A 26,004-nucleotide genomic window follows, 5' to 3' on the forward strand; every position below is an offset into this window, starting at 1 on the left:
TAAGTGTTTGCTGGCAGCCAGAATAAACAAGGAAAGAAGCAGCTGAAGTTATCAAGTCTCAAATCAAAAGCATAGTAAGACAGAGAAGTTTCTTCACATAAATTAGCCATAGAAAGAAAATTACATGTTCTCATCTTACCAAAAAATCTATTTACTCAAAGGGGAAAACTACTTTGTAAATCCTTGATGATTTTTGAAAAAAAGAAAAGAAAAGAACTCAGTGTTGTACATACCTATGGCATATAGAGGTGCCTTTGAGTCCTTGAATCCACAAAAAGCACCTTGTGCCGCAAGTGCTACTATAGTTGCTGGAGCACCAAAAGCTCTCAAATATAAGAACCGTTTAGCTGGTATTCTAATTGGGAAATCCTGTGGAAGAGCGAACCTCAATGAACACCATAAAGATATTAGACAAATGTCACTAAGAATGCAAATAAAAATCTATATCATATAGTATACGTCCCTCGAGGGTATTATTATGCAGGTATTTCAAACAAAATGCACTCCAATCCTTTGGTTGTCAGAACAAAATGAGGTGCCTAATTTTAAGGAGAAACATTTCCAGGTTGTCGGAACAAAATGCACTCCAATCCTTTCCTATTTGCCACCCAATGAAATATGTCAATGCTTAGTGTTAGATTTCGAGGATGTATGGGAAGTAACATGATCCGCCCATGTAGTGTATCCCATCCCTTGGTCAAAGGAATAACCGTCAAAGGCAGTTATTCATATTAAACGTGAAAAGTCAACGTTTATAACGTACGTTCTTTCTCCTCTGTCGATTTCTTAAAAAAAGAAAAAATGAGATGATGACGATATCTCTCCATTCCCCTCTTCAAAACATCAAACGTGCAATGGATTCTCTCGCCGCATTGTAGATACTTAATATGTGAAAAATGAGATATGTCGGTTTTGTGATGTATTTATCTAATCGGTGATTCAAGACGACCTTAGCACTTGCTGATTCGTAGTAATTCCGCTGCGTATGTAATCGGGATCCGTTCCCTTTATTGATATCAGAGCACCGGTTCTTGTTTTTTGATTGATTATCAAGTTTTTGGTCACGAATCAATGCGAGAAACCAATTTTTTGGAATGAGCCTAGAGAGATGAAAATTTGGAGTGGTCACTCGTCGTGAGGCCACGCCAGGCGACCCCGCACGCGTAGCACGTGCCACCGTGGGATAGGGTTCCCGGGCAGCTGCTAAACGACGCCTTTTCATGAAATTTCGTGCAACAAAAATTAGGTTTGAATAAACCATCGGATTCATATCGTCAATATGATCGTTTTGAGTGGTAGCTCGTCGCCGGAGGTGGCCGGATGAGTCCGCACGTGCCGCACGTGCCGGAAGGGTCCGGAGTGCGTGGGATTCACTCTCCTCACGTGCGCAGCACATGTGCGTACACCGGACTTGGTTTACCCTATCCCAAAACTGGTTTATCAATATCGCAAACCCGGTTCGGGTTATTCTACACCTGGTTCAGCCACGATTTGACCCGGTCAATGGTTGACCGATTGGCCTTTGACCGTTGACTAGTCCTCGTTGACTGTTGACCAGTCAAACCAAGTTTCCCAAAATTACATTTTGATCCCCGGACTTTTTGAAAATTATAATTTGGTCCTCGAACTTTTCGGAAATTGCAATTTGATCCTCAAACTTGTTAAAAAAATTAATTTTGTCCCCAAACTTTTCAAAAATAGCAATTCGATCCCCCCGTATTTTCTTATAATTGCAATTTGGTCTCCGTATTTTCGAGAAATTACATTTTGACCCCTAAAGTCAACTCTGATTGTTGACCATGCGTTGATTGCACATGCAAAAACTTTAGCCGGCTCGTAGGGGTGCGTTTGAACTCCATTCGGGGCATGTAAGGTACCGTTGCATTCGTCTTGAAATTATCTTCAATTTGATATATTATTTAGACATTTTTAATGAATATAAAATTATGAAAATACATATGAAACCCATGATACAAGTATTTACGGTGTTTTTGAGTATTAATAAAAAAAAGATGGCTTACATGTACATAGCCATATTGTGTAGAGCATGTTTAGCATGTATAATGTTTAATGTACTTGCTATTTGTATCCCGTAATCTGTATATGATTTGATGCGTGAATTATTTGTATATAATTTCAAATCATACTATGCCATATTATGATTGTAAAATATAGAGATCATTATTTGATTTATGATCTTTATTTGAGTGTGGAGTTCTATAAAGTTTTAGTAACTTTGGTGAACTCAATTTTACATAAATGATTATATTAATAGTAATTTCAAGCGAGGATCCTTGGACAATGATTGGAAACATAGTGAACTTTTGAATCCGAGGCCTTATGTGAAATTACTCATTAATATAATTAGTTAGTGTAAAATAGATGCATAAATGTTAGGTATTAATGGTTCATGAATACATGTCTATAGAACTTTGTGTTTAGATACAATGGCTTTAGCTTATTAGAATATCATACCCGAGCTTGACAAAGGAGAGAATTTTGAATGGCAAGATTATGAAAACTGGAATATGAGAATCTAGTATGTGTTAGAAAAGCAAGAAGCACTAAAAGCTCTTAACCTAGTTATGGAAGAATTTGAAGATGGCAATCTTGCGTGATATAGAAGGGAAACAGAAACATTTGTTGTATAAAAAAAAAAGATGAACTCTATTGCTAGCATTATGTTGCTGAGTAGCATGAAAAATGATTTTATGCGTGAGTTCGGGCATTTATGAAAATGCCAAAGTCAAGTAGGAAGCATTAAAGTTAAAATTGGTTAGACATCGGTCACCAAGTTGAGATAGATCACTGTAAAGTTTGACACTTATGTGATGCCTCATGGGCAAAATTATGAAACAACTTTTGTGGCACGTATCAAACATGATGAGTGAACTATAAGATGCGGACCACATTTGAGTGATAAGCGGCAAGTGCAAGCAGTAATCCGTTCTTTGTCTCATAGCTATATGCATATCAAAAATCCACTTGATCCACAATATAAGTTAAAGACTTTTGAGAATACTATGCAACACCTTAAACTAGAGGTTAATCGCCTTACGGCGGCGAAACCTGAAATCGATATTTGTTATGCTAATTCTAGGTCAAATGAACTTTGTGCTCTAAGCGTAAGTGTCAAGGTGGGTTTAAGAAGTGGAAAGGATAAAGGAACAGATCCTTATGGATAGAAATCGAAATTTAACCGACATTAGAAAGGAAAACGTCCTTTCAAGAAAAACATATCAAATGTGAAATGTTTTAAGCGTGGCGGGAAGGGTCATTTTGCTTCCAATTAGAGTGAGCCAAATAAAGTAAAAACCCTTTGTACACTTAAGAGTATACATATGTCTTAATTCAGTTTTAGTAATCGAATCTCATCCTTTGTGGATTGTAGACTTAGAGACCACAAACCATGTAGTGAAGGAAAGAAATGCCTTAGTGAAATTTTAATGAGTTCCACAGGGAGCAAAGTGAATAAATGTGAGAAATAATTCCTGAGTAGAAGTAAAAGAGATTGGCACCTGTCAATTGAATATGCGTGGTGGTCGTACCCTGCTCCTATATAATGTATTATATGCTCTAAAACCTTGACGGAATTTAGTTTCCGTGTTAGTTTTGGTTAAACTTGATTTTAGTTTGAACTTGTACGACCCGAACCCCGCGAGCCCATCGACATCCTACCAGGCCATGCTTACATACGGTTCTCCAAGATCTAAAGGCCAACAAAAACAACACATACGGAAGAAGAAACAAATCCCCGTACAGAAAATAAGAACGATACGATAACTTGGGATGGTAAAAACAAACTTATGTACATAAATACATAATTGTTACAACTCTCACACCTAGGGCTTTAGAGGCCACTATACAAGCCTGTGACCACCTATAACAAAAAGATTACGTGGTTGAAGCCCACTATACTTAAAATAAAACACACTACAAAAATCAAGAGGCCAACTACTTTAAGCCTCGTCCTCGCTATCCGCTACTATATCATCTATAGCTGCCAACTTATCCTCATCGGGCTCGGGTGGCTGTTACGCATCAGAAGGTTTTAGGACTTCCCCATCTGCGATTGGCACCATGACCTCGGGGTCGGGCTCCAAACCTGTAGGTCCAGCATCGGGATGCACCACTACACCATTTGGAGGTGCGGTACTAGTGGGGTCCCATTTCCCAATACCATCGTAGGGGATATCGAATCCACTCAGCGGACCCACCGATATATCCCCGTGGCTATATGTCCACGCCACGTATGTGTGGGGCTTCCAATAAAGTTCTCCTGTCTCCACCCAAACCGTGGTAGCGTGGCCATAATATACATGATCCTTTCCAACCGGATACTCTGTCACTAACGTATCTATATCCCGAGAATGCCGAACCTCCGAGGCGAGTCATTTATTGTTGAGGCGGAGGGTCTGAAAAAGAGAGCCCACGATGGGGTGAGAATAATTCTCGGTCCGAAAGTCCCTAATCCTAGGTTAGGGCGCTAGTACCTCCAGACACGTCCGAGGTGAGCAATTCTTAACAATTCCTCATTCAATCAATAATTCAACAAATAAAATCCAGAATATTTCATTCTTTCTCCCAAAATTTCCACACCTTTACAGAAATTCCACGTTACTACCATATCAACGTTCCACGCCTCGGACCGTAATAAAATATTCTACGTTACTCCATTGCCCGCATTAAACGCCTCAGGCTATAATATAAATATTCCACATTACTCCAAAGCCCGCGTTTAACGCATCGGGCTATCATATAAAATTTCACATTGATCCAAAACCCGCGTTTAACGCATCAAGCTATCATATAAATGGACAGACCCGTGTAATAACGCCTCCGGCCATTATATAGTCCGGACCCGCATAATAACGCCTCAGGTCACTATAACCCGTGTAATAATGCCTCAGGTTAATATCCTACCTTTAACGCCTCGGGATAAAATAATAAGCACAACCTTGCGTTTAATGCCTCATGGTAAAATATGGTCTTATAAATATAAACCCCGCCTCATAACGCTTCAGGGTAAAATTCCTCACTTCTGCTCAATTAATCCTCATAAAGACCATATAATAACAATAATTCCTCAATCGCTTCTTCACATACCACACGGTCTCATAGAAACCTCCCGATCGGTCCATTTTTGCCATGTGATCTTGCTATACTTCCCAATTAGCAGATCGAGACCATACGATCTCACCAATTTTTCTCCAATAAAAGATCGGGTCCACACGATCTTTCTAATTTTCCTCAATTGCTCAATTGAGACCACTCGATTTAATTATACTAAATAACTACTCAATTGGAACCACGTGATTCACTCACGTTGAATAAATAATAAATCGGGACCACCTGATTAAATCACACTCAAGCCGTCGGCCAATCGGGCCACATGATTAATTTATGCTATCACAAAAATTAATCTATGCCACACGATATTAATTATGCTAATGTAGCGATTAATAATCACCGTACGATCGGAATTTCGCTAACGTACAATTAATACATACCATACAAATAACCTATAGTAACGTGGCAATTAATCGAGACTGTACGATTAAAATATCCTAACGTGCATTAAATCTTCACCACACGATTAATCTACATAAAGCAGAATTTAATCGTGGCCGTTCGATCGATCTTCCCAAGCAAGATTCAATATGGGCGGTTCAATTAAAGCATGATAAAGCTAGATTGAATCTTAGCCATCCAATATCAACCATGCATATCACTATTCACTTCAAGAACACATTTGCTCTCTCCTCTCTTCAAGATTTTCGGCCAAAGCATGTTCTTGAGCAAATCCCATAAATTTTTTTATCAAAACTACTCAATCTAATGTCCATTAGCAACCTAGATACCTAATCCAAAATTAGAAACCAACTTACCCAAAATCTAGCAAATTTTCCGACAAAAAAGTTGGGAGAAAATTGTGATCCCAATCGGCGGCTTCGACGATTCCTCTCGATCGGCTTTGATCCATGAAAATTCGACGACTCCAGGTAGCTCACATCGGTGGTTAAGCTCCGGTGGTTTAAAGTGAAGCTGGTGGTAGCTTGAAGAAATCTTTGGCAATGGAGGTGGGGGAATGAAGAATTCGGCCAAGTGAGAGAAAGTGAGGTAGAGAGAGAAAGTGTTCTTGAAATTTATGAGGAAGAAGACCACAAAATTTATTAATAAGGGTTAGGATAATTTTGGGGGTGGATATTTTGGTCTAAAAGTCAAGAAAGGCAAATTGGTAATTCCACCAACCAAGACTAGTCCAAACTTTTCGACCACTAGGGGTATTGACCGAAATGCCCTTGAGTCAAAGTGAAAAATTGGATATTTTCCAAGGGCAAATGGGTCTTGTCCAATTTTCAGTCCAAATTTTATTTTTCCTGAACCCTTTGGGGTGAACCGCGAAGAAATCATTCTCTGGATGAGGAAACGTCCAAAATTTAATTATTGGAACCCCTGAAGGTCCGACGTCAAATTCTGAAGCTCGATTCGCGTTCAATCTCGATCAATTGAAATTTTAGCGCATCTCAAACTAACGGGCGGTTTTTAGGAGTTACGCGTATCGACTCATGATTAATATTACGTTTAAGAATTTTTTGAGCCAAGGCGACTTCAGTTGTCATTCAATTGCAAGGGTCAATCACTAGTCCCGATGGACACGATCGTTAGAAAATCATTTAGGGACATTCGGAACCCATACGAGGTCAAACGGAATCACCCGTGATCCAAGCGTAGGGTATTATCCAAATCGTTCCTTAATCATTCTAGGATCGGCCTATATTGGTTTAAAATATTCCCTCGACAATTTTCATTGCCAAAGAGTTAGTCCAAGATCAAGTTCTTAGGTCCACGTACTTGATTTTCCTAGCTAGCCATTCGCATTTGGTTAGTACGCTTAAAATGGACCATTTCTGAGTGAGATTGACTAAAATACATCAACGAGACCTTTCATTTATTCAAAGCTTCGAAAAAGAGTTATAATACGGGATGTCACAATTCTTCCCCCTTACAAAAATTTTGTCCTCGAAATTTACAACAAACTTATCTACTCAAATAAATGGGGGTGCTGGTGCCTCATCGTTTTTTCATTTTCCCAGGTTGCCCCTTCCGTTCCATGGTGCTCCCATATCACCTTCACGAGTGGAATTATCTTGTTCCTCAAAACTTGTTCCTTTTCGTCTTCTATTCGCACCGGCCTCTCCATGTAAGATACCCGTTCATCTACTTCCACAACTTTGTGATCCAACACTTGAGTTGGGCCCGGTTCGTATTTCCTCAACATGGACACGTGGAAGACATTATGGACTTGAGACAAGTTCGGCAGCAAGGCAAGTCAATAAGCTAAAGTCCCAATCCGTTCCAGGATTTCAAATGGGCCTACGTATCTAGGACTCAATTTTCCTTTCTTTCCAAATCGAGATAAACCTCGCATTGGCGACACTTTCAAGAAAACATGGTCTCCCACTTGAAATTCTAAAAGTCTACGTCGTGCGTCCGCATAACTCTTTTGACGACTTTGAGCAGTCTTTAGTCTCTATTCGATCACCTTCACTGCCTCAACAGATTGTTGAACCAACTTTGAACCCGTTATGCTTCTCTCGCCAACTTCATCCCAACATACTGGAGTTACGCAAGCTCTGCCATATAACGCCTCAAATGGTGCCATTCCGATATTCTGCTGGAAGCTGTTGTTGTAGGCAAACTCCACTAGATGCAGCTATTCCTCCCAACCTCCTTTAAAACCTATCATGCATGCCCTCAACATATCCTCAAGTGTTTGAATTGTTCTCTCCGATTGTCCGTTTGTCTAGGGATGATATGCGGTGCTATACTGCACTTGGGTTCCCATGGCATTCTGAAGACTTTTGCAAAAAGTTACGGTAAATTTAGGGTCTCTATCCGACGTAATGGTAATTGGAACTCCATGCAATCGAGCTATCGGCCCATATACGAGCTTGGCGTACTTTTCCATTGCAAAGTCCTTTCGCACTGCCAGAAAATGCACAGACTTCGTCAATCTATTGATGACTACCCAAATTGAATCACGCCCTCTCTGGCTCCTCTGTAGTCCCATAATGAAATCCATAGTAACGTGTTCCCATTTCCATGCGGGAATTTCTAGCGGTCAAAGTAATCCTCCAGGCTTGCAATGTTGTGCTTTTACTTATTGGCACGTCGGATACTTAGCCATGTGCTTGGCCACGTCGACTTTCATTCCATTCCACCCGTAATCTTGACGCAGATTCCGATACATTTTGGTGCTACCTGGATGTACACTGTAGCTACTTCGATGAGCTTCTGACAAAATTTTGTCCTTAAGCTCCTCATCATTAGGGACACACAAGTGTCCACGAAATTTCAAGATTCCGTCCTCGGTCACTTGGAATTCGGGTTTTCTCTTGGTGGCATCCATCTCTAGAGTTTTCTGAATGTCGGGATCTTCGGACCGAAACGCCTTAATTCTTGCTTGAATCTCTAGCTCAATTCTCAGAGCTGCCAACAAACTTGAGAGATTGCAAACTTCAAACTTAAACTCTGAATCCCTCAACTCTTCAAGTAATGTCCACTCTTTCACCATCAAATGCGCAATGCTCGATTTTCGACTAAGAGCATCCGCTACTTTATTAGCCTTCCTAGGGTGATATAGAATATCACCGTCATAATCCTTCAGCAATTCCATCCAACGACCCTGCCTCATATTCAATTCTTTTTGGGAGAATAAATACTTCAAACTACGATGGTCCGTATAAATCTAAAACTTTTCTCCCCACAAATAATGCCTCCAAATCTTCAACGCAAAAATAATCGCCGCAAGCTCTAAATCATGCGTTGGGTAGTTCTGTTCATGAGGCCTCAACTGTCGTGACGCATATGCGACCACCCCGCCATGTTGCATCGGGACACATCCTAGTCCCTTTAGCGAAGCATCGCTATAAATTCAAATCCTCTAGGACCCAATGGTATTGTCGGAACTATTGCTGTCATCAACCTATGCTTGAGTTCTTGGAAACTCGTCTCGCACTTATCTGTCCATTCAAAGCGAGTTTCCTTCTTCATTAGCTGCGTCTTCGGAATAGCTATCGAAGAGAACTTTTCTACAAATCGTCAATAATATCCCGCCAAGCCTAGAAAACTTCGAACCTTCGCAATCGACGTCAATCTTGGCCAATTCACGACGGTCTCAATTTTTGCCGAGTCTACTGAGATTCCATTCCCAAAGATGATATGTCCAAGAAATGCTACCTGATCGAGCCAAAATTCACATTTGCTGAATTTGGCATAGAGAGAGTGCTCTCTTAAGGTCCGTAGAGCAATGCTCGGATGGTGTTCATGTTCATCCAGGCTTTTCGAGTACACCAAGATATCATCAATGAACAGATGATGAAATGATCCAAGAATTCCCTAAACACCCAATGCATCATATCCATAAAAGCAGCCGGGACATTCGTTAATCCAATCGGCATGACCGTAAACTCGTAATGCCCATATTTGGTACGTAAAGTAGTCTTCGGTATGTCCTCCTTCTTAATTCTCAAGCGATGGTAGCCCATCCTCAAGTCGATCTTAGAAAATACTGAAGCGCCTTGCGGTTGATCGAACAAGTCATCTATCATTGGCAAGAGATACTTGTTCTTCATGGTTACTTAATTCAACTACCAATAGTCAATGCATAACCGCAATGACCCGTCCTTCTTTCTCACAAACAGCATTGGCGCTCCCCACGGCGATGCACCGGGGCGAATAAATCCTTTATCCAGCAACTCTTGCATTTGGACCTTCGAATCTTTCAATTCCGAGAGGGACATTCTATAGGGCGCCTTGGAGATCGGTTACGTTATGGGAACTAACTCAATCACGAACTCTACTTCCCTTTCAGGTGGCAATCCCGGTAATTCTTGAGGAAAGACATCGGGATAATTGCGCCCTCGTCCCGCTTGGGCAAGGCCGGTTCCCGTGCCTCCTTCCACAGAGTCGGCAATTTCGATTGGATTGGTACATCGGTTTCCCATTATTTCTCCTAACTCGGAGGGACGAAGGGCCGTTTCCCATCATTGGCCTCTTGCCAAACTAGCGGTTGTCCCTAGCTGGCATAAACCGCGATCTAGATGCGGTAGCCCTCTTCTTCATGTCTCTTTCTACCATATAACCCCGCTCATAAAGCTCGTCATAATCCCTCGGATTCAGCGGGATCAATTGACTATGAAGTTCCGGCCTTAATCCATCCCGAAACTTCTTGCTCTGTCTAGAGGGTTCTCCACCATTTTTGGTGCATACTTCGACAATCTTGAAAACTCTGCCTTATACCGATCGATAATCATCTAGTTCTAGCGGAGTTGCTGAAATTCTAACATTTTCTGCTCCTGAGCGGTTTCAGAAAAATACTTTCCATTGAAGACTTCGGTGAATACGGTCCAATTCAAACATGTACCCTCCAGGAAAACTCTTCCCTTGGTGGCCCTCCACCAATCATTGGCTATATCCTACAACCGATACACTCCCGGGGTCACTTTCTCCTCTTACGTGCAACCCAAAACCTCAAATGCTTTCTCCAAGTCTTCTATCCAATGAGGTGCAGCTTTTGGGTCACCCTTTCCAATAAACTTTGCAGGTTTCAACTTCAGAAATTGTTTCACTAGCCGATGCATCCGTCTATTCCCATTATCGTTCCCATGATTCACGTTTACCCCAAAGGCAGCAGTAGCAATAGCAACAGCAGCCTCAGCAGCTTGGGCAATAGCGGTAGCTCGTTCTTGAGTCTGCCTACCCATTAAATTTCCAATCTTCTCTAGAGCCATAAGGACTGCATCCACTCTCGGATCTTCCCTAACTGTTGTTCTAGAGCTAGATGCTCCCCAAGAACCTCCTTTAGAACTTCCTCTAGGACCACCTCTGGAACTTCTACCTCGGTTATCCATTTTCATTAACTTTCATAACACCTGAACCAAAATAATTCCACCAAGGAATTAGAGACCTAAGCCACCTACTTGAGTCTAGCGGTTCTACATTGCTTATCACGGAAATTAGCATAAAGCTAAAAATCGTTTCTAGTAGAACGATTCAACAAAAAAAATTAAACACTCAGCACAAAAACAATCAATCATGCAAATCACGGGTGCATGTTCAAATGCCCTGCATAACGCGTTTGACTCACATAAACACCTAAGGTCTCTCTATCTAACCATCTCAAAGTTATCGCTCCTTATCACTCCATATCTTATCCAAACTTGGATCGAGCTAACCTTGCTCTGATACCACTTCAAACGGGGATATCACGACCCGAACCTTGCGAGCCCGTCGACATCGCATCTGGCTATGCTTACGTACAGTTCTCCAAGATTCAAAGGCCAACAAAAACAACACATGCGGAAGCGTAAACAAATCCCCGTACATAAAACAGCAATGATACGATAACTTGGGATGGTAAAAACAAACTTACGTACAAAAATACATAATTGTTACAACTCTCACACCTAGGACTTCGGAGGCTACTGTACAAGCCTGTGACCACCTATAACAAAAAGATTACATGGTCGAAGCCCACTATACTTCCAAAATAAAACACTCTATAAAAGTCAAGAGGCCAACTACCCTAGGCCTCGTCTTCACTATCCACTATTATATCATCTATAGCTGCTAACTCATCCTCATCAGCCTCGGGTGGGCATTTCGCATCAGAAGGTTCTACGATTTCCCCATTCGTGATCGGCACCATGACCTCGGGGTCGGGCTCCAAACCTGCGGGTCCAGTATCGGGGTGCGCCACTATGCCATCCGGAGGTGCAGCACTAGTGGGGTCCCATTCCCCAATACCATCGTAGGGGATATCGAATCCACTCGGTGGATCCATTGACATATCCCCGTAGAGGTACGTCCACGCCATGTATGTGTGGGGCTTCCAATAAAGTTCTCTTGTGTCCACCCAAACCATGGTAGCGTGCCTATAATATACCCGATCCTCCCCAACCGGATACTCTGTCACTAATGTATCCATATCCCGGGGAATGCCGAACCTCTGAGGTGGGTCATTCATTGTTGAGACGGAGGGTCTGAAAAAGAAAGCCCATGATGAGGTGAGAATAATTCTCGGTAAGAAAGTCCCTAATCCTAAGTTAGGGCGCTAGTGCCTCCAGACACGTCCTAGGTGAGCAATTCTTAACAATTCCTCTTTCAAGCAATAATTCAACAAATAAAATCCAGAATATTTCATTCTTTCTCCCAAAATTGCCACACCTTTATAGAAATTCCACGTTACTCTCATATCAACGTTCCACGCCTCAGATCGTAATAAAATATTCCACGTTACTCTGTTGCCCGCATTAAACAACTCATGCTATAATAAAAATATTTCCCGTTACTCCAAAGCCCGCGTTTAATGCATCAAGCTATCATATAAAATTTCACGTTGATCCAAAGCCCGTGTTTAATGCATCAAGCTATCATATAAATGGACAGACCTGCGTAATAATGCCTCGGGACATTATATAGTCCGGACCCGCGTAATAACGCCTCGGGTTACTATAACCCGCGTAATAACACCCGAGGATAATATCCCGTGTTTAACGCCTTAGGATAAAATAATAAGCACAACCACGCGTTTAACGCCTCGGGGTAAAATATGGTCTTATAAATACGAACCCCGCGTCATAACACTTCGGGGTAAAATTCCACACTTACCTCTTAATTAATCCTCATAAAGACCATACGATAACAATACGGTCCCATAGAAGCCTCCCGATCGATCCGTTTTCACCACGTGATCTTGCTAGACTTCCCGATTAGCAGATCGAGACCATACGATCTCACCAATTTTTCTTTGATAAAAAGATCGGGTCCACACGATCTTTCTAATTTTCTTCAACTGCTCAATTGAGACCACTCGATTTAATTATATTGAATAACTACTCGGTCTGAACACGTGATTCACTCACATTGAATAAATAATAAATCAGGACCACCTGATTAAATCACACTCAAGCCGTCGGCCAATCGGGTCTCACGATTAATTTATGCTACCACAAAAATTAATCTACACCACAAGATATTAATTATGCTAACGTAGCAATTAATAATCACCGTTCGATCGGAATTTCGCTAACGTACAATTAATACGTACCATACAAATAAACTATAGTAACATGGCAATTAATTGGGACCGTACGATTAAAATATCCTAACGTGCATAAAATCTCCACCACACGATTAATCTATATAAAGCAGAATTTAACCGCAGCCATCCGATCAATCTTCCTAAGCAAGATTTAATATGGACCGATCAATTAAAGCATGATAAAGCTAGATTGAATCCTAGTCATCCAATATCAATCATGCATATCACTATTCACTTCAAGAACACATTTTCTCTCTCCTCTCTTCATGATTTTCGGCCAAAGCATGTTCTTGAGCAAATCCCATAAAATTTTCATCAAAGCTACTCAATCTAATGTCCATTAGCAACCTAGATACCTAATCCAAGATTAGAAACCAACTTACCCAAAATCTAGCAAATTTTCCGGTGAAAAAGTCGAGAGAAAATTGTGATCCCAATCGGCGGCTTCGGCGATTCCTCTCGATCGGCTTTGATCCACAAAAATTCAGTGACTCCGGGTAGCTCACGGCGGTGGTTAAGCTTTGGCGGTTTAAAGTGAAATCGGTGGTAGCTTGAAGAAATCTTTGGCAATGGAGGTGGGGGAATGAAGAATTCGGCCAAGTGAGAGAAAGTGAGGTAGAGAGAGAAAGTGTTCTTGAAATTTATGAGGAAGAAGACCACAAAATTTATTAATAAAGGTTCGGATAATTTTGGGGGTGCATATTTTGGTCAAAAGTCAAGAAGGGCAAATTGGTAATTCCACCAACCAAGACTAGTCCAAACTTTTCGGCCACTAGGGGTATTGACCGAAATGCCCTAGAACCAAAGTGAAAAATTGGATATTTTCCAAGGGCAAATGGATCTTTTCCCATTTCCAATCCAAATTTTATTTTTCCTGAACCCTTTGGGGCGAACCGTGAAGAAATTGTTTTCCGGATGAGGAAACGTCCAAAATTTAATTATTGAAACCCCTGAAGGTCTGACGTCAAATTCTGAAGCTCGATTCGCGATCAATCTCGATCAATTGAAATTTCAGCGTATCTTAAACTAACGAGCGGCTTTTAGGAGTTACGTGTATCGACCCGTGGTTAATATCATGTTTAAGAATTTCTGAAGCTATGACGACTTTGGTTGTCATTCAATTGCGAGGGTCAATCACTAGTCTCGATGGACACGATCGTTAGAAAATAATTTAAGGACGTTCGGAACCCATACGAGATCAAACGGAATCACTCGTGATCCAAGCGTAGGGTATTATCCAAATCGTTCCGTAATCATTCTAGGATCAGCTTATATTGGTCCAAAATATTCTCTCAACAATTTTCATGGCCAAAGAGTCAGTCCAGGATCAAGTTCTTAGGTCCACGTACTTGATTTTCCTAGCTAGCCATTCCCATTTGGTTAGTCTGCTCAAAATGGACCATTTCTAAATGAGATTAGACTGAAATACATCAAAGAGATCTTTCATTTATTCAAAGCTTCGAAAACGAGTCGGAATACAGGATGTCACGGAACTTTCATAACAATGATGATGACTTGTCATTGAAAACAAGTTAGTATGTTTCTAGATGGCTTCATTGTGCTAATTGTTAAGTAGAATAATGTGAATGTAAGTTATTCCCTATTTTCATCTTTTGTGATGATATGAATATGTGTCATGGTAGGTTGGGTCATTTTGGGCAATAACAAATATTTACATAAGCCAAATAGGCTTATTGAGCAACATTGAGAATGTCGATATGCCTATTTGTGAGCATGCCTAGTGGGAAAAACAAAGAGGAAACCATTTGGAAAAGGAACAAGAGCTGAGTTTCCTTTGTAGTTGATCCATTTGGACATATATGATTCAATGAATGCAAAAGCAAGGCATGATGCTATTTATTTCATCACATTGATAATTGATTACACGCGATTCGGACATGTCATCTTTTGATTTCTCATAAATCTGAGGCATGAGTTGCTTTGAGAAAATTTTCTTTGAGCTTTTAAAAAATCATATTTGAAATAAAAAAATGAATGATCGATTGAGGTCGAGAAAATTATCTAATTAGTTCAAACATTTATGTGATGAAAAAGGAATAGAAAGATATTTGACTATTCCAACGATTCATCAATAGAATTGGAGTTGCAAAGAGAAGAAATAGGTCCTAATAAAAAATGGTTAGGCTTGTGATGGCATAGACTAATTTACTTATCACCTTTTTGAGGTGAAGTTTTGTCGATTGCTGTCTAGATACTTAATCGTGTGCTTTCTAAATCCGGTTCTGATATTACATATGAGTTCTGGACAGGTCGAAATGAGATTTGAGTTTTATTAGACCTTAGGGTTGTGCTTCCTATACACAGGAGTCCTCCCACATGTATGAAAAATTGGTCCCTAAAGATAAAATGAGTATATTCATGAGATACTGAAAACACTCAAAAGGGCATGTGTTTATAGATGAGCAAGAAAGTGGAAGTGTAACTGAATATGAATCACAAGATGTCACATTCTTAGTAAATGAATTTTCAAATAAGGGCGAGATAAGTGAAAAACTATTCTCTATTTGAAAACTTGGATAGTGATAATGATTTTCTTGGGGCATCTCATCCAAGTGAAAGCAATGTGAGAAGTGGAAGTGTACTAGAGAATGATGTACTAAGTGTACAATCTCCAATTTGGCGAACAAGTCGCAAAAATGTTCTCTGTTGACTCGTCGAAATTTAGACATTAAAGGTAAAGCTTTCATGGTCGCTCCACAAGCAGAGAGTGAGCTAAGGAATGTAAATGAGGCTCTAACTTGCCTTGATAAGGAAAAGTGGATATAAGCAATGGAAGGAGAGATGGAGTGAATGAGATCAACGTAGGTTTGGGAACTGGTTGATCTTCCGAGCGAACGCAAAGCCATTGGGAATAAGTGGGTTCTCAAAATAAAGCCTAAAGCCGATGGCTCGATTGAGAGATATAAGGTTCGCCTTGTGGTGAAATGGTATAATTAATTTACCTCATTTTAGCAGTGATTAGTATGGATCTTGAATTACGTCAAATGGATGTAAAGATTGTTATTCTCAATGGAGAATTAGTAAAAGAAATTTATGTGAAACAATCTATTAGGTTTGTTACAGAAAGCCAAAAACAAAACGTATATCGACTTTTGAGATCGATTTATGGCCTCAAGCGATCTTCGAGATAATGATATATACTTTTTCCTAATGCCATAGTGGCATATGATTTTGTAATGATTAATGATGATCATTGCATGTATATCAAAAGATCCAAAGATCAATATGTGATCTTATCATTATCTGTTGGTGATATACTAATTGCTGGGAACAATATGGAGTTTATTAATACAGTCAAGAATTGGTTATGTTCCAATTTTGAGATAAAAGATATGGGCGAATCTGCATACATTCTTGAAATTAAGGTTCCCAGATATTGTTCAAAGAGATTGTGATCTCTTTCACGAAAGACTTATATAAATAAAATCCTTGAATGTTTTTGTATGCAAAATTGTAAACCCAAAATACTCTCATTGCAAGAGGTAAAGGTTTGAGCTGTAAAATGTATCCTAAGACTCCATAAGCAAATGAAGAAATGGAAAATGTTCCATATGCTAGTGCTGTTGGAAGCTTAATGTACACAATGAAGTGTACTAGACCTAATACTTGTTATGCGGTTGGAATGGTAAGTGCACCAGTTCAATCTAAGTCAAGCACATTGGATTGCCGTCAAGAGATTCCCGAGATATTTGAAAAGTCTTGCTGATTTTTGCCAAGTTATCAAGGTAGAAATCTGCGCTTTGAAATCTATACTGATGTTGATTGAAAAAGAGGTTTAGATTAGAGAAATTTAACCTCTAGATTTGCTTTCTTACTTAGCAATGGCGCCATATCATGGAGTAGTAAGGAACAAACGTGTATAGCCTTATCCACGATGGAAGATGATCTCGTGGTGTTATCGGCAAGAGTCCAAAAGAGTATTTGGCTTAAAAGATGTTTGGATTAGTGAGGTGTTGCTAAGAATGCTGCGGGTTCAATTATTTGTTAATTGTAATAGTCAAGTAGCAATAGCTTATACTAAGGATCCATTACAAGACCAAACATAAAGTCACGAAATATAATTTTGTGAAAGACATGATTGTACGAAAAGATGTGAACGTACAGTACATATTTACACATAGAATGATAGCAGATCTTATAAAGAAGTCAATTCTTAGAGATGTTTTCCTTAGTGATGTATTGACAAAGGTATTAGTTCTATACATTGAAATCTCTAGAAGTGCGTAGAAGTGGGAGTCTTGGATATTTATATTTTCCAAAGTTCACAATTAATAGTATTTGTTATTATTATTGATACCTATGAGCTTGTATAACATTTATACATATTGATGCTTAGTGTATTACTTTGAGAAGGTATATCGGACAAATGGAGATTAACCCACTTACACGGGTAATTACCTCTATCTACTATGTGATAAATAGAGATGAGACAATTTTAAATTCACTATCTAGGTGATAATTGAGAGCTCGAGCTTAAAATAAAGATGTCGCCTTAATAGAGTGTGAAGATGAGTCATAATATTTATTATGTTCGAAAGTGAAATAATCCACGTATTTCACTTTATGTCTTTAATGCTAAATATGAGTTTTGATGGATTCTTTCAAAGAGAGTAGATTTGTGAACTCAAGCTAGACATTGAGTATGTTTAAGCTATCATACGTATGGTATTAGGTTGAAAGACATACGCTCCATGGGAAAGGAGAGAATACCGTAATACGTACTTCATATTACGTATGCATGAGATGATCAAGAAGAGTTGACAAGAGTTTTGATCTCAACTCTATAGCCATGTGAGACTCTTGAGGATAAGAGTTCCCCAATTTAGTCCCCTTACGACTTTTACTTATTTTCAAGATTTCTTTTCGGTGTTCGCTATCATAGGGTGTTGCCAATGGTCATGAGATTGATTCGATCTAATGTGACATTTCTAGAAAAGCGAGCTAAATTGAGATTGGGAGGTTTAAGGGAAGAGGAAGATCAATTTATTTTGATGTCACATTCAATCTTTGTATTCATAGGTCAACCAATTATGATTATTTGAGTTTAGTCATGATTGTGAGTACAATGTATTGTATTTGAGTAGTCAAAGAGATCAAGAGAGATATGATGTAAATGTGACCGATTGATCTAGGATACTGAATACTAAATCTACTACGAGTTAACGTGCCAATTTTGAGCTGCTACATACTCCCAACGGATGTATGGCAACGAGCTCTCGCGATATGCTGATTGCACGGATTATTTGCAATATGAACTTTGCAGAGAAGAGAGAGAGTTATGTTTAACCTTTCATGGGTGAGTGGGAGTTATTGACCTTTCATGGGCAAATGAGAGTTATGGATAGCCTTCATAAGCGAGTGGGAGATATTAGATTTTGAGGGTGTTTGGAAAGTAACATGGTCCACCCATATAGGGTATCTCATCCCTTGGTCAAAGGAATAACCACCAAAGGTAGTTATTCATATTAAACGTGAAAAGTCATGTTTATAACGTACATTCCTTTTCATTTGTCAGTTTCTAAAAAAAAAAAAACAGAAAAAATGAGAGGACGACGATATCTCTCCCTTCTCCTCTCCGGAACGTCAAACGGGCGACGAATTCTCTCGCTGCATTGTAAACACTTAATTTGTGAAAAACGAGATATGTCCGTTACGTGATGTATTTTTCCGATCGGTAATTCAAGACGATCCTAGCACTTATTAATTCAGAGTAATTCCGCTGCGTATGTAATCGGGATCCATTCCCTTCACTTAGTACTAGGCAAAAAAATACCGGACTAAGCATAAGGAGGAGTGTTAGAGTAATTAAATATTAAACCACACCTTCATCTAATAGCCCACAAAATCTCACACAGGTTATGTACCATGAGTCCATGGCATTCCTTGAAAGCCAATACATAGAAAAGTGATAAAAATTAAGAGAAATTAAATGACGATCATTTTCTCATAAAGTGAAGAAGGTGTCAAGTGTCTAAGCAGGCCTCTTGTTGCCTTCCACAAGTAACATGATAAACTTTTAATGGGCACGAGCAAGGGCCACAGTGGACTTCATCATGATTTGTCTATGACAGACTAGACTAAGCATGGAGAAATCGGGCTTACCCATCAAATTGATCAAGAAACCTGAGCCAGGTGAATGTCCAAGACTTTCAGCAATGCCAGTAGCCAGTAGTAAAGAAGTTGATACTGAGAGAGAAGGAGCTTCTTTGTTTGTTGCTCCTTGGCAAAACCCAGATAGAATCAATATAGCAGGTCCAATTTAAAGGAACATAGCTGGAGCACTAACAGTAATTATGTCTTAAAGTATGATCAAATAAGAAGAAAGAAATTATCATCACCAAGTCGATAATAATGATCACTGCTCTTATCCTTGCTCTTCGGGTACAAATGACGTGGTAATGTATAGCAAGGGAACATTAAACAATTATGAAACCAGATTGAAAACAGAAACCGATACTCCAACTGCCGCCAGTTCTGATGATCCTGAATAGAGAAAAATGACCAAGAATAAGAAATAAATCCTCAAGTAGTCAATGAGTTTCACTCATAAAAGCTGATGCCACATCAAATCGAGAATCGTTATCCTTAGAAGCACCGAGGATGTCACATTCGACCATATATTTATATCTGAGGAAATTGTAAAAACATTCGCCACTGGCAGCCATTTTGCAGTTTTTATAAGCTTGTATCTCAACTGAATGCGATGACGTTATCATCACAAAGCATTACTATGTCATAATCACGAACATCTTTTCCAACATTTTGTGAGAACTTCAGCCAAATATTCTTCAAAAGAGCAAGTAACGAACCGAATTAATTATAAATATCATCATTTACATGAGAAACACTACTCATCCATCCAAACTAGACTTTAAACAATTCATGAAGTTCAAGACTCGGCTATATGACCAAAAGAAGCACTGTCCACCAAGGACAATCTCCAATCCAATTTCGCTGAACCGAGAATATATAGCAATTTCACATTCTTCCTCTTTGCTTTTTTGTTTTTAATTTTTTTAATTTTTTTTCCTTTTATTCCTTTTTTTCTCCCACCTCTTCTTCCTCTATATATTTTCGCTTTTCATCCTCTTTTTTCTTTTCCTTTGTTTTTTGCTTTTTTTTTATTTCCTCAAACATTTCCATTGTCCCTAAATTCTTGTGCTCTATATCGGTCTAGAAGATCAACATCCAGTATTTTATCATCCCAATCGAGAGCAGATTCCTTGTCATATGAAACGCCCTAAACGCATTTCAAAACTCCAAAGTGAATGCAAAATGTTGAATTGTATTGTACCAATCTCTACGCACCTCAAGGCTTTCAGTAGCGCCCTTACAGTCTAAGCATTTCGAAGTGCCCCATTTGTGGTCACACAAACCATTGAAGGTAGTTCTAGATCTTGGTCAAGACTAACTGATGTAGGGGATCTATTAAAATCACTGATTTCCGAAGACGGGACCGCTGCTAGTCTTTGTTTTTTTTTAGAGATCTTTTTTATCATTAAGAGAGTGCCACTCAAATAGAATCATCACCATGCCTAGACATGTCTGTTCATAAGGATCTAATGAGCACAAAGATAGTGCACTTGGAAACAGTTCGTGGCAGGCTTATTGCCAAAAGTCTCTTCTTTTACAAAGAGCACCTGGTCACAGAAACCTTATCCGGGACATGCTTTTCATTTGCATTCATGCCTTTTGGAAAGAGCCACTACATTAAGTTCTCTATCAAGACAAGATCAGAGGGTAAGGAAGAAAGCAAGGAAAGTGTTCGTTGAAGGTCCAATGTACCCACCCGCTCCCTTCCAAGTAGTGGATTTTTCCATGGACACTAGAACCATGTCCTCCACTTAAGAAGAGCTTTCAATGTCATGTATGTTCCAGTCAGCTTATACTCGGAAACAAAAACTCCTTCACTACTTACCAAACGAAAAGACAAAAGTTGACACCTGTTAAACCTTTGAATGTCTGTTTTTCCTTTCAAAAATTTTGAATGGTAAGCTTCGAATGCAGTGATATGGTCATGGTGTTTTTCTCGATCATGGAGTACTCTTGGTGTAATTCAATGTAGTAATAATAACTCTAAAGCTAAGAAAGAAACACTAAACAATATCAGTACATTAAAAGAAAAGCGATTATGAATAATTTTCTCGAGGTAACATTACTTTCAGTTGTAATGTCCAAATTGCAATTTCTAAACATGCTAGTAATTTCTTATCCACACCCAGGTTCAGACAAAAATCAATGAACCTCGCCAACCTACAATAAAGCATAGCCATTCAGTTTCCAGAGCCTTAAAGGCTTACCTCCATGATCTGCTTGCATCTCAAAATCAGTTGCTTTGCTAATTCAAAGGGTGAAAGACAGGTAAAAACAAACTTACAAAGCTCAGGAAGTTGCAAGCCACCTTTGAAATGTAAAAAGATCAGAAGAAATATTTTTCAGCAAAACTAAAATTAGAAACAAAGAATGCAGAGAAAATTTATCTAGGAGGATTAAGTACCTATCGAGCAACATGCGCGTCTGAGCACTTAGTGGATAATCAAATGTGTAGACATCTGAGTTTGAGTACACAGCCCGGGGCATAGAAACTCTCTGCATTTGTCCACCAGTTATATTCAAACCCCTTTCACCTATTTCAGTTAGATAACCACCCCGGTAATTATTCATGTTAGAATGATGAAGATTTTAGCAAACAACATTGAACAGCATGGACTTGCTAGAACAATGCAAGTCCACAAGAACTACATTAAAGATACAACTATCAGAACTAAACTTACAGGTAGCAAGTCAAGGTCATGTCCCATTTATTGGCTTATCCAATCTTCTTCATTCAAAAGGAGATCCAAATATATGTTATCACGTACCTGCAAAAAGCTTACAAGGTTTAGCTGGGTGTGAATAATGGAAGAGGTCCACATGGATATTAACATTAGAGCGCAGAGAAGGACATTCCACTAATAAGATTTATTATGTTCAGACAACAAAGTGAATGCTCACAAGACAATAGTATAAGCCAAAAGAAATTCACGAGAATGAATTAGGAAAGCTTTAATACTCACAATTGCATTAAAAATCCACGAAACCCGAGGAACATAAGCAACAATTGCATTAAAAATCCACGAAACCTGAGGAACATAAGCAACTGTTCATCTAATAACACAGCTGCATCTCTAATTGCAGGAAACTCCCCAAGCATTGCTGATATCATTGATGTCTTTCCTTCCCCAGGACTCCCAACAATCGCAACCAAATTGCCCACTGGAATATCGAAATTTATCTGACAATATGGGCCGCTTTGCCTGAAGTACAACATCAAGCACTTCAGAGGTGTATCTAAGCAATTGCAAAGAAACAGAATTGTATTTGCAAAAGTATTTTGCGTTTTGCATTTGATATAGGCTACAGAGTACATGGCAAGGGAAGTTGCCAATTGCTAAAGATTGCCTCTGGCTATAAAAACATCCTAACTGTAAACAAGACAAGCAGAAAAGGTAGTCTCTTGCTTAAGGAGCATGTTACAAATGCTTATGAGAGAGCATGCAAAACACTATCCATAAAATGAATGAATCCACAGTTGTAAATAGTTAATCAACTAATAATTGAGACAGATCTCGGCACCTTTTTCTTAGATCTCCTCCTCCTCTTCTATGATCAATGTTCCACTTTATATATATGTTGGTTTCTCCAGGAAACAACTAGTCAATATAGAGTGAAAAACTGCAAGAATTTCCCATCTCTTCAAGGCACATATGTGAACCATTTACAGATAATGTCGAGGAGAATCATCAAATTATAGCATGTATGAACCATTTTTAGACAATGTTGAGCCACATGAATTTCCCATCTCTTCAAAGCACATGTAAGTTAGAATTACATCACAATAAACACATCCAAGCATTAAACAGAGATTTGAGCAAGCAGCAATTTTCTAAAGAATGATTCGAGCAATTAAAAGTCCAAAAAAAGAGAACTTCTTAAACTGAATGAATGGAACCTGAGAAAAGACGGAAAATACGAGCTGCCATCATCTTCTTTAAACACGATAAATGAGAAGGTGTTTCTCGTAACCTTTTCAAGCAGAGAACATGTTAAAGATGGAAGAATACTTTAATATCACACAGGTTGTAAGCACTCAAAAGTCAAAACACCTATATCAGAGACATATACTTATCTGCACATTCCAAAATAGAAGCAAAGACTGAAGCAGTTTCATTATAAACAGAACATCGAAATACTGGAGTTATTATATTAGGGAGCATGAACAGAGGAAACTGGAGAACAGCCAAGAGAGAAAAAGATGTAAATGCCCTCGCGGGCGTCAGATCTTCACCACGCAAAGTGAACATTCCAAAAGAAATAACAATCACCACAGCTGGAATGCTATTCAGGATGAAACCATTTAACTGTGGAAAAAGAAACAAAATCAGTACTTAAACTGCCAACCTTATGGTCATCAAAGTTTCTACCAATAATAAGACAGCATCACATAGTATTTTAAAACACAGCTGGGCACCATATAAGAAACTCTTCTTAGTAAGTATGATATTCACTTAGTTTCTTAATCCAAGCATAAATAGTTGTCAGCTTTGTAATCACCAAGAAGGAAGCTGACCGAAGTTAGCCCCATCCTAACTGACCGAAGTCAGCTTTGTAATCACCAGAGCTGGGCACCATTATGTTCAGATAACAAAGCAAATGTTCACAGGACAGTAGTAAGCAAAAAGAGATTCCAGAAGCTCCCCAAGCATTGCTGATATCAGTGATGTCTTTCCTTCCCCAGTACTACCAACAATCGCAACCAAATTGCCTACTGGAACATCCAAGTTTATTTGGCTGTGTGAGCCTCTCTGCCTGAAGCACAACATCAAGCACTTCAGAGGTGTATCTAAGCAAATGCAAAGAAACAAACAGTTTCATTTGCAAGAGTATTTGCCTTTTGCATTACATATAGGAGCATGCTCCTTCAGAGTACATGGCAATGGAAGTTTCCAATTGCTAAAGATTGCCTCATCCTAACTGTAAATAGGACAAGCACAAAACGGCAGTCTTGCTTAAGGAGCATGTTACAAATGCTTATGAGGGAGCATGCAAAACACCATCCATAAAATGAGTGAGTCTACAATTGTAAATAGTTAATTGTTGGGAAAAAAAAATTGATATTTGCGGAGAAAGCCCCAGATAATTTTCCCATTACTGCTTATGTGAGAATTAAATAGGATAAAAATATCGATAGAAAGTTGTAAAGATAAAGAATAGAGAACACCAGAATTTTAACGTGGAAACCCCTCCAATGTGAAGGGAAAAACCATGGGACGGTAGTCCACTCCAAACCCAAGCTTCCACTATAGCAATAATGGGATTACAACTTCACCCGAAGGTGGATCTCTCACTTTAATTTGTGGATCTAGATCTCTCACAAATTAGATAACTCGCTCAAAGAAAAACTCTCTTGCAAGAGTAAGAACTGTTTCTTACGCTACGCTCCGAACTTCTTGCTGCAATATTCTCTATTGAGAATGACTCCTATTTATAGGAGCAGATGCAATCTCAATTGCACAATCTGGAAGATCGCTTTGATAATCTTCCGATTTTGTGAGATTTTGAAAGATCATCTTATCTCCCAAGTTTCCCTGAATTCGTATCACTTGAAAGATCACATCTGATCATCTCCCGATATCTCTTGATTTTGTACGACTTGGAAGATTGCTTTGATTTTCCTCTTGACATCCCATGATATATTTTTTTCTTTTTCTCCCTTTTTTTTTTCTTTTTCTTTTACATCATCTACTACACATATTTTACATTGTCCTCTCTAATTGTGAGGGACTCAACAAATCTCCCCCTCACGAGCAATTAGAAGAGGACGTCAAACCTGCGAAAGTTCGACAAGCTTGCATCTTCACTATAGATAGAGTTTTTGTCATCATGTCTGAGCCGTTGTCATCGGTGTGTACTTTCTTCAATAGCAGGGCTTTTTCTTCCAACACATCACGTATCCAATGATATCTGATGTCGATGTGTTTGGATCCGGAGTGAAAAGTTGCATTTTTGTTGAGATGAATTGTGCTTTGACTATCCGAATACAAAATGTACTTGTCTTGATTGTGGCCCACTTCTTGCAGAAATTTCTTCATCCACAAGAGCTCTTTACATGCTTCGGTTATAGAAATATATTCCGCTTTGGCGGTAGAAAGCGCAACACAATTTTGCGGTTAGGATTGCCAAGAAACTGCTTCCCCCGCAAAAGTCATTAGATATCCCGATGTAGACTTTCTTGAATCCACATCCCCAGCCATGTATGCATCTGCAAAACCTTCTAGCACAGTTTTACCATTACCAAAACATATATAGCTATTAGAAGTGCCTCCGAGATACCCGAGTATCAATTTGACAGCTGCCCAATGTTCCTTACCAGGATTGCATAGGAACCCGCTTACTACACCAACTGCATAAGCGATATCGGGCCTCGTGCATACCATTGCGTACATTAAACCGCCAACCGCCGATGCATAAGGAAACTTTTCCATTTCTTTCTTTTCCATCTCACCTTTTGGGCACTATTCTACACTTAACTTGAAGTGGTTTGCAAGTGGAGAATTAAGCGCTTTGGAGTTATTCATGTTGAATCTTTCAAGAACTTTATTAACACACCGTCCTTGAGATAACCAAAGTTTACGATTCTGCCTGTCTCGGAATATTTCCATGCCAAGAATTTGTTTCGTGGGTCCCAACTCCTTCATCGTAAAGGTCTTGCTCAACTCTTTCTTTAAGTTGTTGATCTTGCTTTTATCCCGACCAACAATAAGCATGTCATCAACATAAAGTAGGAGAATGAGGATATTACCGTCGATAAATTTCTTGACGAACACATAGTGATC

The 26,004-nt window shown here is 39.2% G+C and overlaps 1 pseudogene; it reads right to left on the minus strand.

Annotated features, from left to right (window-relative positions):
* LOC125313648 overlaps positions 1-24,100 on the minus strand; it is a 52,328-nt pseudogene extending 28,228 nt beyond the window's left edge.
* Positions 24,101-26,004: the final 1,904 nt, after the last annotated feature.

This window comes from Rhodamnia argentea, chromosome 2 (genome assembly GCF_020921035.1).
Source record: "Rhodamnia argentea isolate NSW1041297 chromosome 2, ASM2092103v1, whole genome shotgun sequence".
Classification (NCBI taxonomy): Eukaryota; Viridiplantae; Streptophyta; class Magnoliopsida; order Myrtales; family Myrtaceae; genus Rhodamnia; species Rhodamnia argentea.